This window comes from Schistocerca nitens, chromosome 11, assembly GCF_023898315.1.
Source record: "Schistocerca nitens isolate TAMUIC-IGC-003100 chromosome 11, iqSchNite1.1, whole genome shotgun sequence".
Taxonomy (NCBI): Eukaryota; Metazoa; Arthropoda; class Insecta; order Orthoptera; family Acrididae; genus Schistocerca; species Schistocerca nitens.
The window spans coordinates 193,792,172-193,805,883 of record NC_064624.1 but is presented as its reverse complement, the minus strand read 5'-3'; the positions used below and the strand labels follow the sequence as shown (position 1 = coordinate 193,805,883).

At 44.1% G+C, this 13,712-nt stretch overlaps 1 long non-coding RNA gene across 1 annotated transcript in view; it reads left to right on the top strand.

The window, feature by feature from the left end:
- LOC126213598 (uncharacterized) overlaps window positions 1-7,756 on the top strand; it is an 89,619-nt gene extending 81,863 nt beyond the window's left edge. Inside the window, exon 2 of the long non-coding RNA XR_007541266.1 lies at window positions 5,388-7,756. This is a non-coding gene — a long non-coding RNA (uncharacterized LOC126213598). The remainder of the gene's footprint in view (window positions 1-5,387) is intronic.
- The last annotated feature ends 5,956 nt before the right edge of the window (window positions 7,757-13,712 follow it).

Genomic DNA, 13,712 nt, shown 5'->3' with positions numbered 1-13,712 from the left:
ATGTAATGAGCAGAACTAAAAAATTAATATACAAATCCATATTGGAGAGTGTGGTTCTGTATGGAACGGAGACCTGGACAATTAACATGAAGCACATTAAAAAATTACAAGCTCTAGAGATGGACGTTTGGAGAAGACCAGCAAGAATCTCCAGGAAAGAAAAGATAAGGAACACCGAAGTAATAAGGAGAATGGAAATAAAAGAAAGAATATGTGACGTAATTGACACGAAGAAATTACAGTGGTACGAGCATGTATGACGAATGGAGAAAACCAGAATACCAAAATTGATAATGGAGTGTGAACCAGAGGGGAGAAGAAGAAGACGACGTTTGACCACCTGGCTCCAAAATGTACAGCACACAATGAAGAGAATGGGCGCAGAGGAAGAGGACACACAAGATTGAAACACCTGGAGAAATATTTTGAGAATATAGTTTAAGAACATTGATTGTTTGTATTGTAATTTCCAAGTAAATTATTATGTTCGAGATAAGCCTCTGTAATGAGGAAAAGCTCAAAATAATATAATAGAGTTTCTTCTTTTGAAGTTATATTTAATACTCTCATTTAAACTCTCAGTAGTGTACAGAAACAGACTCAAACATTTCATTTACAACAGCTGTATATTTTTCAAACTGGCACGTCCAGGGTCTGTTGGTGGTGGGAACAAAATACTTTGTCACAAGTTAATTTAGCGAGCACGACCACTTCTCTTACATACACAGTCCACTTCTATTGGTATCTGATGAAATACATCTTTTCTCATGCGTTTTAGCCTGTGGCTTTTCTGTACCTTTTTTTAACTCTGTATACAGAGCTTAACATTTGTTGGCAAAGCGTGGCACAACAGGTGCTAAGATGTCTAATGTTGTGGTTCAGTTTGGTCATTATTTAATCTTTCATTGTAAATAATATTTACTTGCACTTAACTGTATTCCACGCTACAACCCACATCAGGAAGTATGACTGGCCTCACAGCTCTTGTAATTTTAAGTATTCTGGCCTCACATGCTCTGTTATTATTGAACTGTTGTATAGTGAAGGTCTGTTAAATTACAGTGCTGCCAGATTTCTTTGGTGCCTTAGCAAAGAGCTAAGGATTTTTGTAAACACTGTGGTAGTGTTTATTGGGAATTAAATATAATTGGTCGCCTACAATTTGACTTTAGTATATGGCATTACTTTTCCATTTCAGAGTATTAAGAGCCCACCTCCGGAATATTTTGGGCTCTTAATACTATGAAATGGAAAAGTAATGACATGGAGAAGAAATAAAAACTTTGAGGTTCGCCGATGACATTGTAATTCTGTCAGAGACAACAAAGGACTTGGAAGAGCAGTTGAATGGAATGGATAGTGTCTTGAAAAGAGGATATAAGATGAACATCAACAAAAGCAAAATGAGGATAATGGAATGTAGTTGAATAAAGTCGGGTGATGCTGAGGGTATTAGATTAGCAAATGAGACACTTAAAGTAGTAAACGAATTTTGCTGTTTGGGGAGCAAAATAACTCATGTTGTTCGAAGTAGAGAGGATATAAAATGGAGACTGGGAATGGCAAGGAAAGTGTTTCTGAAGAAGAGAAATTTATTAACATCGAGTATAGATTTAAGTGTCAGGAAGTCGTTTCTGAAAGTATTTGTATGGAGTGTAGCCATGTATGGAAGTGAAACAAGGACGATAAATAGTTTAGACAAGAAGAAAATAGAAGCTTTCGAAATGTGGTGCTACAGAAGAATGCTGAAGATTAGATGGGTAGATCACATAACTAATGAGGAGGTATTGAATAGGATTGGGGAGAAGAGAAGTTTGTGGCACAACTTGACTAGAAGAAGGGATCAGTTGGTAGGACATGTTCTGAGGCATCTTTATGAGAAGATGCTAGGCTGTTACTGGAAGAGGCCATACCTATGCAATTTGATACAATTGAAATCTCACCCACTTCTCCCTCTGAAATTAGGAAAATAATAAACTTGCTTAAAAGCAAAAACTCACATGGAATTGATGGCATTTCCAGCAAAATACTAAAAGCTTGTTCTCAACAGATAAGTAAGATTCTCAGCCACCTGTGTAATAGCTGTCTGGAACAGGGCATTTTCCCTGATAGACTGAAATATGCTATTGTTATATCTTTGCATAAAAAAGGGGATAGATCTGATGTCAACAATTACCGTCCAATCTCCCTTCTAACAGCTTTATCCAAAATTTTTGAGAAAATAAGGTATTCAAGAGTAGCTTCACATATCTGTAAAAATGAAGTACTAACAAAATGTCAGTTTGGTTTCCAGAAAGGTTTTTCAACAGAAAATGCCATATATGCTTTCATCAATCAAATTTTGAATTATCTGAATAACCGAACACCACCCATTGGGATTTTTTGTGATCTCTCAAAGGCTTTTGATTGTGTAAATCATGAAATTCTGCTAGACAAGCTCAAGTATTGTGGCATGAGTGGGACAGTGCACAAATGGTTTAATTCATACCTAACCAGAAGAGTGCAGAAAGTTGAAATAAGCAGTTCTCATAATATGCAAAGATCAGCACATTCCTCAAACTGACAACTCCTTCTACCCCATAGAGGAATTTTTAGATATAAATTAAGAAAAAAAAAGAAAAAAAAACCAAACAAAAAAGTTGTTATATTAACTTAATTAAGTTGTTAAATTAACTTAACTATGTCATGTATTGGAAAATTTGACTCATTCCACATCATTACGAAATATCGTATTCGTGATCCATGGAACTAAAGTGCGCGTCATATATCTTGGCGGCCGAGTTTAGGTTCGTTCTGCGCATCTGATGTCACAAAACACAGTCAACCAATGAACAGAGAACGACGTTGCCAGATCTCGACTGCAGTGCAGAGCACGGACGAGTGTCTTCAGTTTTAGAAACGTTCCGTCATAAATAAAGTAATAGAACAAAAGCAATGTCTTGATAGCAGACTTTCTTTTATAGAAAGTTTGGAAAAAGCATTCTTTATACCAATTGCTTCATATTCTGTTAATTAAACCAAACAAGCAATAAGACTCCTAATTCAGGCGATAGCAAGGAAAGGTGTTTGTTTCAATCTCACGAACTGCTTTTTCGCAATAAAGAACAGCGGTAATTGTTTATTTCCTATTGTACTTCGACGAAGCGTGAGTAATTCATAGTCATACCAACAGTGTTTATAAGTAGTTGCGTGAGGTGTTAGATTCCTTAAGAAGTTACATAATTTAATGAGCTGAGGTATCGCAACGGTTAAGGTGTTGGGCTGCGAAATGAAAGGTTATGAGTTCAAACCTGGTGCAGTGCGTAAAATTTTCTTTATTTAAAAACAATATTGGAGTGCCTTACTTCACGAATTTTATTCGTTTGAATGAAATTTCTAGTGTTTGCCTCTTCATTAACTTTTTCGCTGCTGCAGACACGTGCTCCTCGCATTCCGCGCTGTGCGCGATTTTGTCATCACTGCACTTCTCGCCTGTGCAGACACATGGTGTTCCCACTGCTTTGACGCACTTGTAATTCGATTTCACAAAAACTATTTGGCCAAAAAATTTGATTTTTACACGTCTTCTTGACTGATACCTTCCCCCCATAAATGACTTAATTTTGTTTTAATGTGCAGCATTAAATGTAGTAAACCATTGCACGAAATTTTGAAGAGTTTGCAGAGGTAAAAGTCCATAGCGTATACTTTCCGTATGGTCGATTTTTGTTGCCACAATGTTGAGAATGAAATGTGGACAAGATACCTAAATTTCATATAATATTTACTGTATAACAATATCTCATTTAATTTAAGTACCACATAGGTGTCGTATGTAATATTGAGAAATATTCCGTCTTTCGCGACTGTAATAAAAGTTTTATTTACACACGGCGCGTTTGGCTTTATTTTAAAGCACTTCCATCGGTGAAAGGTATGGCACATACACAATGGTATTCATGTTCTATTTCTTGTTTTTGTTCCACAGTCGCAGTTTTACCAATGGTATTGAAATATATCCCTCTTCTGTAACTGTAATAAGCGACTAATTTAGACCAGACGCGTGTCTCTCTTTTGAAGCATCATAAGAGGACTGTATTTTGTGTCCTCCATTGCCAAGTCACCTTTCGTAGTTTTGTGCTGCGGTAGCACAATATTTGTGTTGGCTCATCAGTGTTTTAGCAAATAAATGCTGTTTGTGTGTGCCACACACAAAATTATATTTGACATAGCTCTAAGCACTTCACTGACAGACGGTATATTCAAGTCCTAATGTTTTTGTAAGTCCACAGTTTTGTTTAATGTATTTTGTCTACTTCCTTTTGATTGATTGAAGTGCTTTAAAATAAAGCCAAACGTGCCCAGCGTAAGTAAAACTTTTGTGGAATATTTCTCAATATTACATACAACACTTATGTGGTACTTAAATGAAATATATAGGTATCTTGTCCACATTTCATTCTCAACATTGTGGCAACTAAAATCGACCATCCGGAAAGTATACTCTATGGACTTTACCTCTACAAACTCTTCAAAATTTCGTGCAATGGTTTACTATATTTAATGCTGCATAATAACTGCGTTGAACATCGAAACAAAATTAAGTCATTTATGGGGGGAAGGTATCAGTCAAGAAGATAGGTAAAAATCTAATTTTTGAGCCAAATAGTTTTTGTGGAATCGAATGATAAAGAGTGTCAAAGCAGTCGGAACACAATGTGTCTGCACAGGCGAGCAGTGCAGTGACAAAATCGCCCACAGCGCGGAATGCAGGGAGCACGTCTTTGTAGCAGCGAAAGTGTTAATGCGGCCATGGTGGCTTTACTTCATGAACTGCGCGCTCCCCCCTAAACGTAAGCTTGCGAACTATGCTATACTATGGCGCTGCTTCTCTTGGCGCGTGCGTCGTGTGCAACTGGCAACGCAGCAATCTCCCGCGTCTAGGCGGGCATGCGCGAGCCGCCAAGATAAAAGAATTGAACTACAGTATTAATCTAATCTAAGGGATCACCAATTTAGTATTGGAGGGCAGTGTGGAGAGTAAAATTCATAGAGGGAGACCAAGAATGAATACACTAAACAGATTCAGAAGGATGTAGGTTGCAGTAGGTACTGGGGGATGAAGAAGCTTGCACAGGATAGAGTAGCATGGAGAGCTGCATCAAACCAGTCTCAGGACTGAAGACCACAACAACAAAAACAACAAAAAGAGCCCAACTGGAATTTTACCACTCATATTGTCACAGATTTGCCTCTGTCCTTTGAAACTAAGATTTTGGCATCTTATGAATCTTTAAATCACATACCATGCCCTACTGAGAAACAATTCCTGGCTGCTTGAAAGCATATTATAGTATTAAATACTTTTTCATTTTTGAAGATTGTAATATTGCAAATTTGTGTTCCAGAGGTTGGAGAGCCTTCAAATGTGACCGGTGGCATCAGTCCTCCAGAGAACCTGGACGCAACAGGAGATGAAGTCACCACTCTGAAGAACCTAGTACAACAGCTTAGGGCTGAAATTTTAGCTTTGAAGAGAAAACTAAACTTCTCTCAGAAAGGGGGGAGACAAGAGTGTGTTTAGAATAAGACAACTTTCTTGCCACCCTGCATGGTTTATTTGGTGCAGATCGGTTTGCAGTATTAACAAAGGGGACATGTAAAGGTAGCAAATGTTCAGTGGAAAGGGTTGAGAATTAGACTAGCTTGTGGTAGTACGTGGTAGAAAATAAATTTCCGTTTCCTTCAGGCAGAACCCTGAGATGTTTGCTACAGAATGTAAAATTTAGACCTGGTGTGCTGAGGGAGCTAATGAGTTTTCCTGAAAGTTAAGTTTGACCTCATGCTGCCGGATGAAAAATGTGCTCCTCTCCTCATGGATGAGGATCGTATCATTCCATCATTGGAATATGATTGGAGCAGTAGTTGTTATGCTGGGTGGTATTACCTGAAAATGGAAACAAACAATAGGTTACCATTACACAGGCCATCTTTTTCCAGTTCTCATGTCAAAAACATCATTCTAAGCATTTAGTGAATCTGAGGCACTCGGTATCAATGTTCGCTATGTCATGTCAGATACAGGAGGGCAAAATCAAGCTGTATGGTGAGAATTTGGAATTGTTGTTGGCAGGTTTTCAAAATTTGCCAAATTTTGCCAGTATCCTTGTGATGATAACAAGAAGCTAATTTTCCTCAGAGATACACCACACATTTTGAAAATATGAGGAACCACTTAGTCACCAGGCCATAAGTCTTCCTTTCACAAAATGTTGTCAAGGAACGATATCTACCTTGTAATGAGGTACATATAAATCGTGTAAAACAGTTGCTTGAGATAGACAATGGTGTAAGTCTTAAACTGGCTCCACAACTGTGTGAGAGGTGTTTGATGCCAAACCTTTATGATAAAATGAAAGTTGGATTGGCTACTGCCCTAATTAACAGCCAGACTGCAGCAGCCATTGAGTATGGTGTCGGGACAGAGAAACTGCAGAAAAATGCTTTAACCACAGCACGGTTTCTAAAGCACGTTCATAAGTGGTTTCGCCTCATGACATGTAGAGCTCCAGTTATGGCTCTGAGTCGTTCTGATGAACAAACATACAGTGAGGCTCTCTGTCATCTGGAGGACACTCGGTGTTTATTTCAAAACTTGAAGATTGGCCTGAAGGGTGCCTGGAAACCAGTTCAGTCTTTGTAGTTTTGTCAACTGTAGGTATTTTGGAAATGCAGGACACATTCGTGAATGAGAAGAATTTTAAATTTCTGCTGACAAGTAGATTTGCACAAGATGCCTTAGGAAATCTGTTTTCAATGGTCTTCTTCAAAAATCCAGTATCAGCACCATCAGAACTGAAAACAGCACTGATGATTATTACTCTTTCTTAATTCTTTACTTCTACCACTGATAATGAAAATTAAGACAGTAGATTCCTGGCAGAATTAGTGGGGTAATTTGTAAGTGAAGATGGGGATAAGTGTGCAGAGAAAGTTGACGAGCCACTTGTAACATGGTGTGTGATGATGAGCACCAGTCTCTTTACTATTTATGTTGTCACAATGTTAGGCAAGCTATGAAGCGCCATGCGCTTTGCGAATTTTGCGAGGAGAGCCTAATCGCATCTAAAGAAAATCCCTGTACGTCTGTGAACATGCTTTTACATCTGAAGTCCTCTACAGATACCTCACTTATACAGCCACCAAGTGAGGTTTTCAGTGTATTGCAAATGGCAAAGGTTCATTTGAGAAGCAACAAGAAGAAATTACTCACAAGTGAATTTTTGGTCTCTGATATAGCCACTTGTGTGTTTGCATCAGTGGAGGAGAAAGTAGTTTTCCCAGCCAGCCACTTTATACAGAAGAAAATAATTCACTTTGTTGGCAACAAGAGTACATATGCGTCTAAATGAGGCAAATAAAAGATACCAGGGTGTAGTGACACAGGGCAGTAGAAGCATGGCCATGAGAAAATTATTGCAGAATCTGCGACTTCCAGAATCAGTTTTTACTAAATAATTTGGAAAATTGACATTGAAACTTCTTTAGGTTATCATTAACATCTTGAGGCACAAAATCTGTGGTAACATTTTCTCTTCAAATAATCTCATTTTTGTTTGACTTACAGTGATTTTTATAAAATTTTTGTTCCATGTTTCTTTCTGAGTGTGGAATGTTATTATTATCTCATGTAATATTTGTTACATTTTGCAAGCAGACTCTGTCCCTGTCAAGGGTTCAGAATGATACATAAATAAATAAAAACTTCATCCTTCAACCTGTGTAGATATTTCACATTTGTGCTTTACCATCACCTTTGTTTCTTCCTTGTGCTTCATTTGCTTTCATTAATTTGTTTCTCTGAGTTTTAATAGGCTTTTATACAACGGTGTATCTACATTTTATGTAATATTGTAGAGAGGGAAAAAGTATAAATACTTCCAGGAAGAAATTAGCTTGTACTCCATACTCTTTCCTAGCCCAGAATGAAATAGCACGTACAAAATCTGGTGATGGTTCACAAGTAGGTCACCCTTTTTGAAGAATACTTGTTTCAAAACAAGGTGAAATTTGAAGGTTATTTCAAGTAAATGTCATGCACATTTTGTATTGTAACTGCTATTTTTATTTCTCTTCATAATCTGACAATTTATTTTGAAATCACGAATGTGTGAACGGAAATGCAGTCAACTGTGGTACATGCTGTAGTTAAAGTTACCGAATGCTTCTGATAGTAAAAATATAGACAAGTTAACCCACTGCTGTAATATTTTAATATTTATACTGATAAAGTTACACTGCCATTCTGGCTAAGTTTAGGTTAGTCTTAGACAACACTTATTTTACCTACATGGAATACTGTGGGTAACTTATTAGCAATCCCAAAAGTAAGTTAGTGGTTAATAAGAAACTTAAAGAAATTGTTCTAGGTCAGTAATGCAGGATTAGTTTGAAATTCAAGGATATTTATGTACACCTGTTATTAACAGTTTTTAAGTTAAGTGGACATAAATGTAAAAATAAGATTTCTTCAGGATATTTTTAATAACACACATTACAAATAATAGTGCACATATTGTCTTACAAGTTGAACAACACTTTCAGTAATACTATATAGTAAATACATTCCCTCAAATATTTTCAGATACTTAGTGTAGATGTTCACTGCTATAATGCCCCCCTGCGGGTCCGGGGTAAGAATAGGCCCGAGGTATTCCTGCCTGTCGTAAGAGGCGACTAAAAGGAGTTTCAACCGTTTCGGCCTTTCCTGTGATGGTCCCCCTTGGGGTTTGACCTACATTTTTCAAAATTCTTCTGAAGTACGAGCCTTTTGGGGAAGGACACCTTACGTGGTGTACCATTGGTCCTAAGTGCTCTCAGACCTTGGCACTCAGTATTGCACCGGCGTTGTAACCATACCCACTATTCCTCCAATTGGGCCTAAACGCCTGATGGGTTGTCCAAGTTACGCCCATAGTGCATCTCCATCTGCCCCAGCGATCATGATGGACTTTCCATGGCACCAGAAATCCAGCACGGTAGCCAGCCCGTCGTGGTGGGGTCGTCATGTACCCTCTAGGTTGTAGCCCCCTGACAACACAGGGATCGTACTGCCGATACCTGAGCTGCACCCTCCCCACGTCGGCCAAGGAGTAGATGCCCGTCTCCTTGGGGCATCAGGACTCCCGGCAATGGTCATCCTGCCAGGTGGCCCTTGCTGCGGCTGGGTGGCGCCCGTGGGGAGAGCCCCTGGTCGGAGTGGGTGGTATCGGGGCAGACGTTTCGCAGATGAAACGTCAACACGCATCAGGTCGCTCTGCGGCCGAGTCTTTCAAAAGAAAAGGTACCGTTTCAAGTCCTGGTTCTCCTGCCCTTTCCCCCTTGGCCACTCCATGGGAGGAGGGACAGGCCCGCCGGCTTGGGGCGAAGTACTTCCCCCGCTATTTGGTCTGTTCTCGAACCGATGGGGGGACATTCGCCACCTCCAAGCCGATGTTTTTTGTTCAGCACATTGAGGACGTCTTTGGGGAAATCGAGGCTCTCAGCAAGATGCGTTCAGGGTCCGTTCTTATCAAGACCACCTCCGCCACACAGTCGGCGGCGCTCCAGGCGTGCGACCGCCTAGGGGACATCCCAGTATCCATTGTCCCACATCTGGCACTAAATAGGAAGCAGGGGGTGATTTTTCATCGTGACCTCCTGCTACAATCTGATGAGGAGCTCAGGGCCAACCTGGAGCGCCGAGGCGTGCATTTCGTCCGGCGAGTCCAGCGCGGCCCCAAAGACCGTCGCATTGACACTGGGGCCTTTATCCTCGCCTTTGAGGGGGACGTTCTCCCGGAGAAGGTAAAGGTGATGTGCTACCGGTGTGACGTGCGACCCTACGTCCCGCCTCCTATGCGATGTTTTAGGTGTTTGCGTTTTGGGCACATGTCGTCACGGTGTGAGGCTGAGCCCCTTTGTGGCGATTGTGGCCGCCCTCTTCGTGAGGAACATACATGCACCCCACCACCTCGGTGCATTAATTGTCCTGGCGTCCACTCGCCTAGATCCTCAGACTGCCCTGCCTATCAGAAGGAGAAGAAGATACAAGAAATCAAAACTTTGGATCGGCTCTCCTATACTGAGGCCAAGAAGAAGTATGACCGTCTCCATCCCGTGCCATTGACTACTTCTTTTGCCTCAGTTGTGTCCACTCCTTCCGCGGTATCCTCACCCCTATCCTGTCCCCCCTACGCCTCCTCCGCCCATCAGGGGGCTCCGCCTCCGCCTCCCAAATCCCTCCCTTCCAAATCCTCCTCCCCCGTGGCCCCCACCCCCTCTGCCCCAGGGGCCACCCTTCCTCCTCCTCCTCCCCCCACGCCACCTGAGAAGCGTTCCTCTTCTCAGGCGTCCATCGGGGAAACGTCCCGGACCCCAGCTTCTGAGGTCCGGCGTTCCAAAACGGACCCCGCGCGTGAGGACCTTCTTCGGGTCCAGCCCACCATCCCTGTGCCTCCTCGGCCTTCCAAGAAGGCCTCCAAGAAGAAATCTCTATCCCCCTCTCCACCCCGGCGCGTTTCGTCTGACGCTACATCCGTAAGTCGCCGCTCCCGGCCGTCCTCAGTTTCGCCGGGACGCTCTGCTGCCAGGCGCTCAGCTGGCCCCTCGCCGGCAAATGATGCTGCCCAAACTACACAACCCGGGACAGCGGCCGCAGCTGGCGACGACTCGATGGAACAGGATCCGCCTCCCGCCGGTTGTAGCGTTGTTCCCTCGAAACCTGGCCCTCCGCGGCCGTCGAGGTGACCAGCTCTTCCCCCGTCTCGTTCCCCCTCTTTTTTGACTAGCGATGGCCTTGTTACACTGGAACATAAGAGGTATTCGATCTAATCGGGAGGAATTACAACTGCTCCTCCGCCTGCACTGTCCGCTCGTCCTTGGTCTCCAGGAAACCAAGTTGCACCCGACTGACCGTATTGCCTTTACCCACTATACCTCGGAGCGGTATGACCTCACCCCTGTGGACGGTATCCCAGCTCATGGTGGGGTTATGTTGCTCGTTCGGGACGATGTCTATTACCATCCTATCCCATTGATCACCCCACTCCAAGCAATAGCTGTCCGCATTACTCTTTCTGCTTTTACTTTTTCAGTTTGTACCATCTACACTCCACCGTCATCTGTTGTTAGTCGGGCTAACATGATGCACCTGATCGTTCAGCTCCCCCCGCCGTTCTTATTGTTTGGCGACTTCAATGCCCATCATCCCCTTTGGGGCTCTCCTGCATCCTGTCAAAGAGGCTCACTCTTGGCGGATGTCTTCAACCATCTCAATCTTGTCTGCCTCAAATACCGGCGCCCCGACTTTCCTCTCGGACTCTACTCATACCTACTCCCACTTGGACCTCTCGATCTGTTCTACCACTCTTGCCCGTCGGTTCGAGTGGTATGTCCTTTCTGACACCTATTCGAGTGACCACTTCCCCTGTGTCGTTCGTCCCCTGCACCACACCCCAGCCCCACGTCCTTCGAGCTGGAACATACTGAAAGCTGACTGGGGACTTTACTCCTCCCTGGCGACCTTTCCGGACCACGATTTTCCTAGTTGTGACAGTCAGGTCGAATACCTCACGGCCGTTATCATCAATGCTGCCGAACGTTCCATTCCTCGTACAACTTCTTCTTCACGTCGCGTTTCCGTCCCCTGGTGGAACGAGGCTTGTAGGACGCTATCCGTGCTCGGCGACGTGCTTTACGCACCTTTCGCTGCCATCCTACGTTGGCGAATTGTATTGAATACAAACGACTCCGAGCGCAATGCCGTCGAGTCATCAAAGACAGCAAAAAAGCTTGTTGGGCCTCTTTCACCAGCTCCTTCAACAGTTTTACTCCCTCTTCCGTCGTTTGGGGTAGCCTGCGCCGGCTGTCGGGCATTAAGGCCCACTCCTCGGTACCTGGCCTGACCTCAGGTAATGAGGTCCTTGTTGATCCTGTGGCTGTCTCCAACGCCTTTGGCCGCTTTTTCGCGGAGGTTTCCAGCTCCGCCCATTACCATCCTGCCTTCCTTCCCAGGAAAGAGGCAGAAGAGGCTCGGCGACCTTCCTTCCACTCGCTGAATCTGGAAACTTATAATGCCCCCTTTACTATGCGGGAACTCGAACGTGCGCTTGCACTGTCCCGGTCCTCTGCTCCGGGGCCAGATGCCATTCACGTTCAGATGCTGGCACACCTTTCTCCGGCGGGCAAAAGCTTCCTTCTTCGTACCTACAATCGCGTCTGGACCGAAGGTAAAGTCCCCATGCGTTGGCGTGACGCCGTTGTTGTTCCTATACCCAAACCCGGGAAGGATAGACACCTTCCTTCTAGTTACCGCCCCATTTCTCTTACAAGCTGTGTCTGTAAGGTGATGGAGCGCATGGTTAATGCTCGGTTAGTCTGGATTCTTGAATCTCGACGACTACTTACTAATGTCCAATGCGGCTTTCGTCGCCGCCGCTCCGCTGTTGACCACCTTGTGACCTTGTCGACATTCATCATGAACAACTTTTTGCGAAGGCGCCAAACGGTAGCCGTGTTCTTCGACTTGGAAAAGGCTTATGATACCTGTTGGAGGGGAGGTATCCTCCGCACCATGCACAGGTGGGGCCTACGCGGTCGCCTGCCCCTTTTTATTGATTCCTTTTTAACGGATCGAACGTTTAGGGTACGTGTGGGTTCCGTATTGTCCGACGTCTTCCTCCAGGAGAACGGAGTGCCTCAGGGCTCCGTCTTGAGCGTAGCCCTTTTTGCCATCATGATCAATCCAATTATGGATTGCATTCCACCTAATGTCTCAGGCTCTCTCTTTGTCGATGACTTCGCGATCTACTGCAGTGCCCAGAGAACATGCCTCCTGGAGCGCTGCCTTCAGCGTTGTCTCGACAGCCTATACTCATGGAGCGTGGCAAATGGCTTCCGGTTCTCTGAAGAGAAGACGGTTTGTATTAACTTTTGGCGATATAAAGCGTTCCTTCCGCCATCCTTACATCTCGGTCCCGTAGTTCTCCCATTCGTGGACACAACTAAGTTTCTAGGGCTCACGTTGGACAGGAAACTGTGTTGGTCTCCACATGTCACTTATTTGGCGGTACGTTGTACACGTTCCCTTAATGTCCTCAGAGTTCTTAGTGGTTCATCTTGGGGAGCGGATCGCACTGTCCTGCTTCGCTTGTATCGGTCCATAGTCCGATCGAAGCTGGATTATGGGAGCTTCGTCTACTCGTCCGCTCGGCCATCCCTCTTACGCCGGCTCAACTCCATCCACCATCGGGGGTTACGTCTTGCGACCGGAGCCTTCTACACTAGTCCTGTCGAGAGTCTTTATGCTGAAGCTGCCGAGTTACCGTTGACCTACCGGCGCGACGTACTGCTGTGTCGGTATGCCTGCCAGCTGTTGTCTATGCCCGACCACCCCTCTTACCACTCCTTCTTCGCCGATTCTCTCGATCGTCAGTACGGGTTGTATGTGTCTGCCCTGCTGCCCCCCCGGAGTCCGCTTCCGTCGCTTGCTTCGACAATTGGATTTTGCCCTCCCTACCACCTTTAGAGAGGGTGAGAGCCCGACACCACCTTGGCTCCAGGCTCCGGTTCATCTTTATCTCGACCTCAGCTCACTCCCGAAGGAGGGTACTCCGGCTGTAGTGTATTGCTCACGGTTTGTCGAACTTCGTGCTCGACTTGCCGGACACACCTTTATTTACACCGATGGCTCC